This window comes from Pan paniscus, chromosome 19, assembly GCF_029289425.2.
Source record: "Pan paniscus chromosome 19, NHGRI_mPanPan1-v2.0_pri, whole genome shotgun sequence".
Taxonomy (NCBI): Eukaryota; Metazoa; Chordata; class Mammalia; order Primates; family Hominidae; genus Pan; species Pan paniscus.
In genome coordinates, this window is record NC_073268.2 from 30,294,286 (window position 1) to 30,308,736 (window position 14,451).

General features: G+C 45.2%; 1 long non-coding RNA gene across 3 annotated transcripts; it reads right to left on the bottom strand.

Moving 5' to 3' along the window:
* Positions 1–471: 471 nt before the first annotated feature.
* On the bottom strand, positions 472–14,434 carry LOC103786018 (uncharacterized). Of its 3 annotated transcripts, XR_010110650.1 has the most exons (5): positions 14,304–14,434; positions 11,866–11,938; positions 9,074–9,549; positions 5,569–7,359; positions 472–1,351 (listed from the first exon to the last, which is right to left on the bottom strand). It is a non-coding gene; the product is annotated as an uncharacterized LOC103786018 (long non-coding RNA). The 3 variants fall into 3 exon arrangements; XR_010110651.1 differs by lacking the exon at positions 14,304–14,434 and adding an exon at positions 13,785–14,062 and having other exon boundaries at positions 5,569–9,549; XR_008621589.2 differs by lacking the exon at positions 14,304–14,434 and adding an exon at positions 12,877–13,773 and having other exon boundaries at positions 5,569–9,549.
* Between the last annotated feature and the right edge of the window lie 17 nt (positions 14,435–14,451).

A 14,451-nucleotide genomic window follows, 5' to 3' on the forward strand; every position in this document is an offset into this window, starting at 1 on the left:
ACCCCAATTACTGAAATATCTCATACCAGTTGCAAATGTTTTTATTTAAATATTTTACTTACTTATTTATTTATTTATTTATTGAGACAGGGTCTTGCTCTATCACCCAGGCTGGAGTGCAGAAGCGTGATCACAATTCACTGCAGCCTCAAACTCCTGGGCTCAAGCAATCCTCCTTCCTCAGCCTCCTGAGGAGCTGAGACCATAGGCACATGCCACCGCGCTTGGCTAAGTTTTAAAATTTTTTGTAGAGACAGGATCTCACCATGTTGCCCAGGCTGGTCTCAAACTCCTGGGCTCAGGCGATCCTCCTGCCTCAGCCTCCTAAAGTGCTGGATTACAGAGGTAAGCCAATGCACCCAGCTGGCAAACTTATGTCGTGTGCAACACTTTGCATATAGGTGGATTTCAGGACATGTTTGTTGAATGAAGAGGATGGAATTAAGGCTCATCAAAATCCACACTCTGATAGAAACTTCACATACTTATCCATTTTATTTCTTACAAGCTGATAAATGTTGTTATCTTCATTCTCCCGATGAGCTGTTGAAGGACCCATCTCCAGTAGTGACTGGTGGAAACAGTATTGGAACCCAGAGTTGATTCCTGAACCCCTGCCAGCCCCACTCTGTCATCTCCTCAGTCAGTTGGGATGCTGTCGGGGTGTCTGCCTCAGCCTCGGGCACAGAGTGGTGAAACAGATGATTTCGACGGATATAGTTAATGGAGGCCTGGGGTCGGTGAAAGTGATTTAATTGAAACGAAGTCAAGGAAAGTTTTACAAAGGGAGAAATTAGGTGTTTTCTCCTGAGACTTATGATCTGGCGAGAGGATTATGGTACTGAAAATCCTAGCAAAGGCATCAACCAGCAATACTTGTGAGTTCCATTAGTTACAATCATCTATTACTGGGAATGGGAAGGGAGAATGGAATCAAAGAAAGTAAGTTAAAGGTGTTTGTATTGAAAGCCAGAAAAATAAAAAATAAAAAAAAATTTAAAAAAAAGGTCAGCCAGGTGGAAAAATAAAAGAGAAAAAGAAATATTTTGATAAAACTGATACATTGAGATTATTCAACTGAAAGAAATGTTAAGTGTATATGGGTGATTTTGCAAGAAGTCCTGCCAAAATCACGTGAGGTTAATTATTTTGACCCCCATTTTCTGCTCCCACACTTGACTGAGGACATTCCAGACTGGAAATGACACCTCTGCCCTCAGTAACATGTCTGCAGCAACTAATGATCTCTCTGGAGTGTAGCTCAAGTTCCTGGAGTGCAACTGTAACTCTAGAAGCAAATTGGCTTTGCACTAATGGCTTCGACATAATTGCTAGTAGTTTCTGGTCCATTCTGGCAAGAAACACAAAGAATGCAATTGTTAAGTACTCTTTTTCTTTTCTTTTTCTTTTCTTCTTTAAGGGTCTATGGTTCATCCTGCAATATCAGAGAATACACAACTGTTGGAAGCTCATTTGTGCAGAAGCACTAGTTAGACCAAGTCCCAGGATGGTGGGGACTTGAACTGCCTCATGCACATTGTACCCAAGAGCCTGGCCCATGAAGGTAAATCAGTGGATACTTGAATAAAAAGAAGAATATGCGCTGAAGTTTTCTTTGAGGACATTTTTTTTTCTTTCCATAGTTTTGAGCATCTCTGATGTTTTGAGATTTCTGCCAGTCTTTGAGGATGTAATGCTCAATTAGACTTGTTCTCTGTCCTCAAAGAGCTTATATAATAGTTAGTGAGCTAATTCTCCTGTTTTGAGAGACAGGAGAAAATGTTATAATGAGTCATTCAGACTCTATCTACTAGGCCTGACTTTGTTACTTTTTAAAAAGCATTCTTCCACTCCTGCTTGGATATCTCTGTATACAAGACTCAGAGACACGTATGACGCCCCTTAGGAGGGGTTCTGACGTGCAAATTTCTGAGACCCAGAAGCACCTACCTTCCATTTTCCAATGCCCCAAATTCTATGAAAACCATGAGCACATGCATTCGTTCCCATGTTCTCGGGTGCCTCGCCTATCAGTCAAGGGTCACAAGATCTGCAGGGCAGTTGCTTTCAAAATAAAATGGATGTGAAAACAGCTGAAGCCCAGTGAGCACTTGATAACTGCTTCTTTTGAAGGCAAAATAAGATTCTTCTATGAGGTAACAGGCTCCTTCTGGGCTTGAGTAGGCATAGGGTTTACAGTGTAGATTCTTGTGCTATGGTTTTCCCATAAAAGAGGGAAACCTTGAAATCACAGCACTTTTGTGGTAGGGAGGATTTCAAGCAGTGCTTAATAAGGTGTACATGACCATAGCAGAGTGTCCCCCCCATCTCAGGGAAAAGGCCCCTGAAATTAATCATGAGAATCCTCTCCTGTCCCCAGGGACCTAGATGAACCCTGACTAATGAATATTTAAATCTCACTCTTTGTCTGCTCTCACACTCAAACCCTGATTCATGACTGTATGCTTTCCATTTGGCATGGAACAGAGAGAGATCACAAGTCCACAGGGTATAGCTCCATGCCACCTGGGGCTCCTTTAGACATTAGTATTATAGTAATTAATAACGGCATCTTATCATTGCAAGCTTTTATTAGATATTTATCAATGGTTTACATACTTTAGCTCATTACATTCTCCCATCATTCCTATGAGGTGGGCACTGTTATTGCTCCCATTTTACAGATGAGCAAACTGAAGTTTAGGCAAGGGCAATAGCATGCTCCAAGTAACATAGCTGGTGTGGGTGGGCCCAGGATTTAAACTCAGTCATCTGGATGGCAGCACCCAAACCCTTACCCACAACACTCAGTGGCCTCACAAGGCACCTGGGTGGTGGCATGACTCAATGAACCGGACTCTTTCCGGAAGCTCATTCCTGCACCAGCAGTGGCACTATGGGCAATTCACTTGTCCTCTTGAAGCCTTAGTCTCTTTGCCTAAAATAGGCAGAATAAACTCACAGGACTGAATGAGATGTTGACTCTCAATACATGTTGATTTCCTTCTCTCCATGGAAATCCATCTGTACAGAAAGCTGAGTGGGACATTTTAATGTCAGTGAGCTTATGGGTCACACAGACCACAAATGCATGCCTGGTTATCTTATATATGGGTGAGAATTGGGTTTACACATCAAAGCATTTGAGCACTGACATTGTTTTAATCAATGACTTCAAGCTCTATTGGATTATAACTCTTCCCAATAGGACTACATGTATTGTGACTTTAAGTGGAGCCCATGAATGTTTTGGTTTCAGGTGGCAGCCTGTGAATGTTTTCCCAGCAAAGTTAATTAAATGTACCCGACGCTCTCCATGCGCCTTCCCTGTCTCTCACACAGTCAGGCTTGCAATTTCATGTGCTCTCCCTTGATCTATTTTTATACCATCACATAATAATTTATCTGCTAAATATATCCATCATGCTGGATTTGCATTTATTTTTTTATTAAGTTGCCTGCCAGCCTCCTATAGTTTAATCGGTGTTTACTCAACTCTCTGAGTACTGGAGAGTGTAGAATTACAAGACGTGGGCCCAAAGCCAGCCTCTGGTAGCTGCTCTGCTCTGTGACTTGGGGCAATCCCTTTCTGTCAATCCAGGTCTCAGTGTGCTCCTTTATAAAATGGGAGCAGGAGCTACACTGAAGAGTTGTTGTGTGGTTTATGGAAGGTAAGATAGTAAATGCAATATAAACAGCAGGGTTTGCCATTAGAAATGGTTCATCTTTGCATGGGTTTATTGAGTATTACAGAGTCCTTAGCTCCATGCATGCAGAGATAGGCAAAACAGGGAGGACAGTAAGCTTAAGGGCTGTGGAAACAGATTCGCCCTGCTTCCAGCTCCTAGCTATGTGACTTTGGACATATGGTTTAACCTTGTTATGCCTCAGTTTACTGTAAAGTGGAAATGATCATTGTACCTATGTCACTTCTATATTAGGATTCATTTAGTGGTTCCCAACTGAGGATGATTTTGTCCCCAGGGGACATTTGACAATGTCTGCAAACATTTTTGGTTGTTGCAATTGGGGAAGGGGGGTGGCGCTGCTGGTGTCTGGTGGATAGAGGCCGAGGGTTCTGTTAAACATCCTACAATGCACAGGACAGCTCCCCACAACAAATAATTATCCAGCCCAAAGTGTCAACAGTGTTAAAGTTGAGAAACTCTCATTAACTAATATAATGCATATACATTCTTGGCATAGTTATTGGCATATAGCAAGTGTCTACCTTGAAGAATAAAGTTGATTGTGTCTGGAGAGAGTAATAGAATGCCTTAATGCCAGCTACAGCAGTAGGATTGGAAACTGGATGCTAATTCCACTCTCAGTCCCCTGCACACCCAGCTCCATCACAGCCTATTCCCTTGTGCTGACTGTGTGCATGCCAGTCTGGCTCATCCATCTGTCAGCTACTTGGATGAAAGGCATTAGCCTGATTCCTCTTTGAATCCCTTCTGATGTTTAGTGCTGTGACTAAACAGCATAATGGAGAACACACTCCATTATGGTCAGTGAAATCAATAGCTGCCTTAGAGGTGGTTGGCAGTTTGGTTTGAGGAGTGGTAGAGATATATGGATGTAGGAGTCAATTGCTCAGTAAAGCAGGTGGGGCTCTTATAGGAGGCACTGATGAGGGACTGGGATAAAGAAGCGAATCCTCCAAGAACACTTGGCCTAGGCTGGAGGCTGTTCAGGCTCCAAACCATCACAGAGGATGAAGGAGCAAGAGTTTCTTAATCTCCCCCCTGGGAAGACTCCTGGTACTTCTATGGGACAGAGCCAGGGTGAGTGTTCACAGAACCACCAAGGACTGGACTAGGTCTACAAGGCACTACAGAAGTCATCTGGCTCCTATGTTTGTCTTAGGAGAAACCAGTGGTCCAGCTAAAAACTGGTAGAAGCTGGACCAGAGCCTATGGGGAACAAGTCTTAATGAACATTACATCCTCACAAGCTAGCAGAGAGCTTGATACACCAGAAATGCTTAGTAAGGTGTAAATGCCTCTAGCAGAGTTTCCTCTCCCCTCTCAGGGTAATCAACTCTGAGGGTCCCTTCCTTGTCCCATCAGACGTAGATGGACCCTGGTCCATGAATATTTAAATCCCACTACTTGTCTGGTAGTCTCACAATCAAACCCTAATTCAAGATCTCAAGTCCACAGGGCATAATAGCTTCATGTCACCTGGGTCTCCTTTAGACAAAAGTAGTGATTATAACAGTGGTATGAATAGTGACATTGTTACTGAACTTTATTAGATACTTATTGGTACTTTACACACTTTAGCTGATCACATCCTCCCATCAGTCTTATGAGGTAGGCACTGTTACTGTTCCCATGTTGCCGATGAGCAAACGGAAGTTTAGGCACGTTCAATAGCATGCTTCAAATAACACTGCTGGTGTGGGTGGGCCCAGGCTTTAAACTCACAATCACCTGAACGTCAGCACCAAAACCCTTACCCACAACACTTGACGGCCTTACAGGGTACCTGGGCAGCAGCATGACACAATGACCCTGAAGCTCATTCCCACACCAGCAGTGACACTGTGGACAATTTACTTACCGTCTTGAAGCCTTAGTCTCCTTGTCTGAAAAATAGGCAGAATCAACTCACAGGACTGAATGAGATGTTGACTCCCAATACATGTTGATTTTCTTTCTTCCACGGAAATCCAATCTGTACAGAGAACTGAGTAGGACATTTCAATGTCATGTCTCCTGATGTCCCCTAATCCAGAGCTCCCCCAGCAGTATGCACAGACACCCTGCCTTGCCCACCCCCAGGAGTCTCTGGGGACAATGAGGCTGAGTCCCTAATTTCTTGGTATCCTCCCCCATTGCGTTAGCAAAGTGCCCAGACCAAAATTAGGCAATAAATCCTTGCTAAATTGCATGCATAATCAGACACAGAAAAAAGGAACACATATACATATGTATATATAGTATTTATACTTGTATATTACAGAGATAGAGGGAAAAGACACCTCATTCTCACGCCTTCAACCATAAGCTCTAGTTCTCCTCTTTTTTTGCTTTTTAGATGAGACACAGAGGGACACTTGGGGGCTGAAAGGAAGGACCTCCCTGCTAGAGCTGCACGGCCAAGCCCTTCCTTGGTGCTTTCTCTGCTATCTCCAGCTCTCTTGCTTTCTCTTCCCTGGGGCCACATCTTCTGATCATGACCAGTCTAGTGGCATTACCATGCTGCTTCATATGTTGTGGCTCAGTGAGTTGTCTGTGGAGAAACTTGACTAATGAATAATGACAGAGTAGAAAGAATGTGAAATGTTGAGTCAGGAAACCAGGATTTGAGCCCCAGTTCCATTATCTCATCAGGGTCCTTTCACTCTCTGAACCTCAGTTTCCTCTCTCATAACATGGAAACAGTGACCCCTCTTCTGCTTATGGAAATCAAATAGGATCATGCCTACTAAAGAGTTTCACATCAAGTGGGACACAGATAAAAGACATTATGAGTGCCACATCCATGAGATGAAAAGTCCTATGAGAGTAGAGACTATGCTTTTTACCTTTTGTATGTCCCTTTGCAGTGCCTACCACTATAGAGGTGGTATGTAGACACCACATCCCCATGTAGTGCCTACATGTTAAAATACGTGCAATGAATTCATAATAGTATGCATATTGATGCATGAAGATGAACGTGATCACAAACATAGATGCATTTCTCCTTTTCCCCCTCAATTCTATTTTTCTCTTTTTTATTCCCATTTCATTACTTATATTTCATTTTATTTTATGAAAGAGCTAGGAAATAAAGTGAATTAAAACGAATACACAACTACTTGTATGGGGGTTGTGGAAGTCATCAAATGTGAATGGGCACACAAATGAAGTCACTGTGATCTGTACACACTTAAGTGTTTTTTAAAAGAGCGAAGAGATGGATAGAGATGGGAGGAGGTGGGGGGCATGGCTAGAAGAAGGTAGGTGGGGTTGATGGTAGAGGAGGCTGTGTAATAAGCACGATGATCAAGGTATGCTGAAATACCACCACTGCCAACCGCTGGTCACCAAAGATCAGAGGCAGCTGTAACCACACGCGTAGAACACAAGGGGGAGAGGAAGTTCCACCCGGGAACCAGGCAAGGACAAACTTCTCTAGCGCTGTTCCTCTCTCCCATTTTCTGTAGAGTGTAGCTATGGCCAAGGCGGTGCTGATACAGTTTTGTTGAAAGCCTGTCTGTTGATGGTGGGCTTCAGGGACTCTCTGTGCACTTCTCTTTATTTGTGAAGCAGTTGGCTCCAGAGATTGAGTGACAGAGAGAAAGCAAACAGAGATGGCTTCTTTCTTCTATTTTTCCTTCGCAGGGGAAAGAGGGACAGAAGTAGACTAAAAGAGGAGAACACATACAGACAAAAATAGAAAATAAAAATTATTTAGAGAAAAAAACATCCAGTAGAGGATGAATAGGAAAGGAGTGGCGTGGGGTGGAGTTTCACACCTTTGAGGAAGGGAAATGACACGAAATAAAATCAGAAATCCAAGCCTCCTGCTCCTGGGTACTTTCCTTTACCCATCGGAGAGATTTGAGTCAGGCCTGCTTTGTTTATTTAGGAGAGGACTTTTGTTTCTTTAAACAGAAGTACTGGGTTGAAGGCTCCTCAGGATCAGATGGCTGTGGTCAGGCATGGTCCAGAAGCCCCGCTTTAGACCAGTGGGAGGGGTCAGCCCTTACATGACTGAGGGACTATGGGTAGGGGTGCCTCTTTAAAGCAAACAAAATAAGGGAAAATTAAAAGCTACTGATTTTACACTGAAGGGCGAGGACTCAAATTTCAGACTAATTTTTTGGCTATTAAAAAATGATTTGAGGATAAGGAACAGTTTGGAATTCCTCTTGTGAATTTTATTCCATATTGCACAGCAGCATTTACTAAATACCTACTGTAAGTTATTTCTGTATGACGTCATTATCCTGTTAGATTGGAAAGTGGAGAGAAGCCGGCATGGGAAGTGCCAAGGTAAGCAGTCCATTTCAAGTTGGAAGCGAAGACAGAATATTTCTTTTGGCCGGGTGCAGTGCCCATGCCTGTGGCCGCTGCTTTGGGAGGCTGAGGCAGGAGGATCCCTTGAGGCCAGGAGCTCGAGACAAACCTGGGCAACATAGGGAGAGCCTCCATTTCTACAAAAAAGGTTTTAAAAATTAGCTGGATGTGGTGGCACCTTGTAGTCTCAGCTACTCAGGAGGCTGAGGCAGGAGGAGAGCTTGAGTCCAGAAGTTCAAGACCACAGTGAGCTATGACCATGTCACTGCACTCCAGCCTGACTGACAGTGTGAGACCCTGTCTCAACAAACAAACAAATGAAAACAATTTTTTAAATAGGGTAGCTAAACAGTATTCAGTTCATACCTAAACTCAACTTTCACCTGCACCTGTGGTTTTGTAGGCGATGGAGCTAAGGAGTACTTGGTCAATAGCACCTTAAGTCAGGATTTTTAAAATCAGGTAACTCAGCCAAGATTCTCTGGGTGCACAGATTCCTCTTGGCCCCCTGCACTGACTCAGGCTCCAGTGAGGTCTTCCCTGGGTGCTGGGGGTAACAATAGACAGGGTTGAGAGGTAGGAGGTGCCTCTCACCTGCCTCAGGAATCAGGCTCAGGGCAGGCCCCAGGTTCCCCAAGATTAGAAGAAGTTTCCCCATTCTTTCATCTCAGAGAGGGAGCCTCAGCATCAGAGCTGAATGAATTCACTCATGTGTTCATTTGTTCATTAATTCTTGTATTTCTGAGCATCTCTCATATGCTTCAATCCTGGGGATATGGCTTCTAACAAGCCAGGCAGGGTCTCTGCCCCCAGGTGGAGACTTACATTCTGGTAGGACCAACAGATAGTTCACAAGGAAATGAGATGAATTGCAGAAAATGATTAGTACTGGGTAGAAAAGGAAACTTGTAATGGAATAGTGAGCATGGTGGAGGGTGGAGATAGGGAGACCAGCCAAGATCTCTGTAGGGCCGTGACACAGAAGAAGCCAGCTGCAAGGAACTCTCCAGGCAGAGGAAAATGCAAGTTATGAAACTCCGCAAACCGACCCAGCATACCTGATGCATAGGAGGAACTCCTCATCAGGTGTGGTCCTGGGTGGGTTCCTAGAGCTGCCCTCAATAACCCCGTCAAGGAAGAGAGCCTTTGCAGGCCCCACCCCAGAGATGCTGAGTCAGCAGAGGTGGGGAAGCAGGAATCAGCAGTTTAACAAGTGTTGGGTGATTAGAATTCACCTAGCCCTGCCATCAAACTGCTGGAGCAGATGGTGACATGGGGTTAATGACCAGAATCCCAGATTCAAACTCATTTTTATCCCATTAACTGGGAGTTAATGATTTGGTCAAGGCTTGTCAAATTGCAGCAGGAGGAGGAGGCCTCAGGAATGATTGAGCACAAATGAAGAAACAGCACAGAGATGTTACAAGGTTTCCTGAAGCCACAAAGCAACACAAGTTCACTCTGGGGTTCAGGTCAATCGGCAGCTGGGAGCCCCAGAGGTCCACTCAGTGTGGACTAGTTCTGTAGGTTTTGCCTGGAAAGAAAAAAGAAAACCAGCTATAGACAAAATCTCAGTAAACTACCCATTAAATGTCTGGCTTTGCTTCACACCCTTCCCTGGTATACCTGTCATGACAAATTACTTGCTAAGTGTTCACCAGCTGACTAAATGGGAATACGTGTTGTATGAGGTGTTTATTTATAAACCAACCAACAGCAAAGAGATGCTTTGGTTTTACAATAGTTGATCTTTAACCCTTCTTTATGGGAATGACAAACCAGAGGGAAAAGTTGTATTTTGAGATCACCGAGTTTCAAATTATAATGTCATCTGTTTATTAGAAAAGAATGTTTTTTCCCCTTTAATTAGCAGGTGGTGGCCATGGCATGTACCTAGCACATGTTAAGTAGCAAATTAGCATTCGAGCTGAGCTGATTGTAGATCTCAGTTTCCTTAACTCTCCTGCCTGTTACTCTTTGCAGAGGCAGGAGGCTGCACCCTGAGCTTCTAACCCTCCCCAGAAACCAGGCTCAGGACTGGCCTTAGGTTCCCCAGGGTTAGAAGAGGGTCCCCCTCCTTGCGTCTCAGAGTAGCAATTTCAGGGTCATAGAAAGTAAATTAATTCCTGACTTCATTTATTTATTCATAAGTGAATAAATTTGCCACAGCAGAAATATGGGCATGTGGTCTAATAGGGGGTTAAACTGCCTGATTTGCAAATGAGTTTGTCTGAAAAGTTCTTTAATGTCTTGTCATACACTTCACCAAAAAGACCATAATTATACACAATTAGGTCAATGCTTACAAATCTGGGCCAAATTGACCCACTCTAAAACCAATCTCTGTTACCACTAGTGCCAAGCAAATAGGTATTGTAAACCTGATTGAAGAGGGGAATGCTTAACCAACTGAATAACACAAAAGCATTTTTAAGAATGATAGAATATCTGATGCCTTTATGTAAACCATACTGCTAACTGCGAGTGAGTATTATCAATTAAAGAGTGTTTTTAAGAAGATATGTGGAAACGTTTTATTAGCCATCAAGTTGAGTTGCTACATGTGATAGAAAATGTTATAGCAGTATTTCTTAAAGAATATTCTATAATTCAGTTCTGTTCAAGACTGTTGCCATCATGGTCTGTGCTATTGAGGTCTCGTTGAAGCATTTCTATTGAGTTTGTGGACCACACCCTTCAGACTCAGACACACTTGGGTTTGACATTTAAGCCCTCTGCCACTTTTCAGCTGAGGGACCCTGGGCAAGTTAGCTTTTTTCTCTGTACTCAGCTTTCTCATCTGTAAAATGGGCTTGGCAATACCCTCCTCTCAGAGTTACTGATAATGTCCGCCAAATGTCAAGCACAGAGCCAAGTGCCCGGCTGTGAAATGCACCATTAGAGCTATTCTCTTCTAGTCCCCCCTTCCCACCCTAAATCGCCTCACCCTCTTGGAAAGCTTTAGTCAAGAGCTGCTTCAGAAGACCTTGAGAAGACCTTAAGGCCATGGACAGGAAGCAGAGTAGTGTGAGGAGTGTGTTTGACACTGGCCTACAGGAAGGGATGGTGACACTAACAGGTAAACACTGCTCTGGGCAAATGATGTCTTCTAGAGCTATAAATGGTTCTCCAATCACCTGTAAGAGAGTGCCAACATCAAAAACGAATGTTCTCTTCATAGTCATCAAGAGAAAGTGTCAATTGCTAAGTGTCTAAATTGTACCAGACACTTTATAATCTATATCTCATTTCATTTGCACAAAAGTTCTGTGAGGCAGGCATTCTAAGCTCCATCATTTTGGAGGTGGGGAAACTGAAGTTCAGAGAAGTTTAGTCACTTCCCCCAAGGTCACAGAGCATCATGTTATGTTTGTAATCCTCAAAACAAACAAATGGGGAAGGGTAGAGGTAAGCAGTCAAAGAGTCTAAACGGGAAAGGAGCAATTAGAGCAACTCCGAGACCCATCTCGGCACACATGAGAAAACATGTCTGGGACATGAACTGAGAGAAAATACGATCCTGTGAAAAGAAGAGGCTTCATGGGGAAAACAGATCTGGGTTGGTGGGGAGGAGGGCGGAACACAGCCTGGGAGAGGGCTGGAGGTGGAAGGAACATGAACAGATATGGAGCAACATGATTTCCAGCTGGGCAGTGCTAATCCCAGGAACCCATGAGCCATGTTGCTTCTCTCGCTATCCACACCGTGGAGCAGGGACTTGTGTGTGTACCTATCTCTCTGCCTCCTCCCCCGCTGATCCTTGAGTTATCAAAGGCAGGACATGTATCTCATTTAATTTTGTTTCCCCAAAACCATACAGTGCCTGGTATAGAGTTAGAGGCCAACATACCTATTAAACAGGTGGATGAGCTGAAGATTAGCAGATTAATCCAGGAAGTCTTCCTGTAGGAGAGGGCCTGGAGCTGGGGAAAAAAAAAAAGGACAACAGAGATGTGGTGTGGTAGAAAAAAAGGCATAGAGATGTTTAATACAAGTGAGGAACTGATGTGTGTGTGTATGTGAGTGTGCGTGTGTGTGTGTGTGTGTGTGTGTGTAATCAGGGACAAAGCGTAGAAAGGACTGCTCCCTTCCTAAATTTGGGAAGAAGTGTTCCAGATCTGCTTTAACGACTTGCATTTTGGAGACAAATATGCCTGAGTTCAAGTCCCACCTCTGACACCACTAACTGTAACTTGGACACAGCACTTTACTTTTGTGAGCCCCAGCTTCCTCACCTGTACAATAGGGATAATAACAAGAACATGTACCTGTCAAGATAGTTAAGAGGGATAAGTAAGATGATATGACACCCTCACACAGGTCCTGACACATGGTGGACCTTTGTTAATTTTGGTCCTCCTGCTTTAAAAACCTGTGTCCTATCCTAGGAGTCCAGGACCTCTTGGTTAACGAATATGTGAAGTTTATCAATCTTTGCCATTGTGCTTGCTTGTGATGCTTCTGTTCTCTGAGCTCCCAGGATCAATAAACCACTGATTTAATGCTACAGGTTGCTTCAGAGTGCACCTGGATGTTTTTGTCAGTGGACCTAATTTAGCAGGGGTCCAGATGGAATGAAAACATATTTCAGAGTAGAGCTAAACCTAGAGGGACGTGCCCTCAGCTGCCTTCTTTTCCAACATTGTCCAAGGAGTATGATTTAAGCCTGGAAAGCCCTGAAGATGAGAGCTTGGCTCATCAAGGTGACTCCATGTGGCTCTGCCCCAGCTTGGCAGTGTGGCTTGGGATGGCCACTCAGACTTTCTGTTCCCTTCCTTCTGATGGGAATTTAGCACCATTGATTCAGTAGGTTCTAGCCATTTGAGCTCTGGCATGGGCCAATAGGGCGAGCCACACTCACCTGCTAGCAGGAGCTGACTGCCAGTGGAGTTTCAGGAAAAAAGAGGTAGGCAGCGGAAAGGCTAATTCTTTGCTCCCACCTATAGTTCCGGCTGTACTTCCATCTGACAAATCCAGGATCAGAATACACATACACACACACACACACACACACACACACACACACACACACACACACACACACACACACACACACACACACACACACACACACACACACACACACACACACACACACACACACACACACACACACACACTGCCCAAATGGAATGGTATGCAGCCAGTCCCACCTGGAGTCCCAGTTGTCTTTCTCTTTCAAATACAGACTCTCCCGACAGCTATGTGGGGGTGGGGGAGGGGACTACTTGTTGCTCCTTCTCTGAGGCTCCAGGGGCAACTTGGCTTTTCTGTCTCAGGAGGGGCTCCTGGCTGCTCTCCTAGAATGCCCCCTCGCTGTCTGCATCAGAGGCACTGTGGGTTTGGATCGCCCCCTTCCTTCTGCATTTTTAGCATTCTCCCCTCTGGAGATCCCAGGCTGGGTCTAACCTGGGATCCCTGACATTGATGCAAAGGAATGCCGCCTCCAACCTCACACCTGGCTCCCAGGAGTTTAGCACTGTCTTCCTGCCACCTGGGGGGCGGGGTGTCATGTCAACCCTCGAAGAAGCCCCCACTAGCTCCCTTCAAAAAAGGCTAAAAAGAAAACTTGGAGAAAGTCCCCAGCCCCCACCAGCCCTTCTCCCCCGCCCTGCCCTTCCCCCCAAGGCAGCCTAGCAGGGACAGGGAGCTGGGGCGGGGGAAGCAGGCAGGCTTTGTGACCTGGGGGTTGTCCCTTTTTTCCCAGGAGGCGGGGAGAGAATGGATCCCGGTCTGAGCTCCCCGCTTCCGTCCCCAGTCTCCAGATACCGGTCCTCGCCTCTCCGCGCCGCGCGCTGCCTCTTCTCCCCGGTGCTAGCAGCGGCCGCTGGCATTTGGAATTCTGCCCACAAAAGGGGGCCTGGAGGAGGAGGAGAGGAGGGACGGAGGCCGGCGGCGAGAAACGGCATTCGGAGTCCAAAACATCATGGGAAAAGGAACCGAGCGGCGGCGGCTCTGAAGGCTGTGCCGCTGCGCCCGACCGCAGTGCATCAGCGTGGCCGCCCTGACATCCCCCAGGATGGTTAACATGGGGCATTATGCGCTGGTTAACAGGCTCCGAGCGGCTCAGCGACTTGTTTTAAGCATTTTCTCTCTCGCTCTCGCTTTTAATCTTGTCTCTAGTGGCGTGTGTAGGGGGGAGGACTTTATTTCCATTGGCTAAGCTCTCCCTTCCCACCCACATCTCTTCCACATCACCTTGGTGTCTCCCTAAATAAAACCAGCCCTCCTTATCGCCTGGAAAAAATCAAGAGCTAGAGTTTGAATGGGTTTTATATAAACACTCACCCCTGTCAGCGTGCGGCTGGGCTCTCAGGATAAACTCACAGCATCTGGCGCGATGCTTGCCTTGCGTTCTCTCCCCTGAACGTCAAGGTTTAAGCAGAGCCCGAGGACTGGGAGCTCTTCTCTGAAATTCGATCAACCTGAAGCCAGT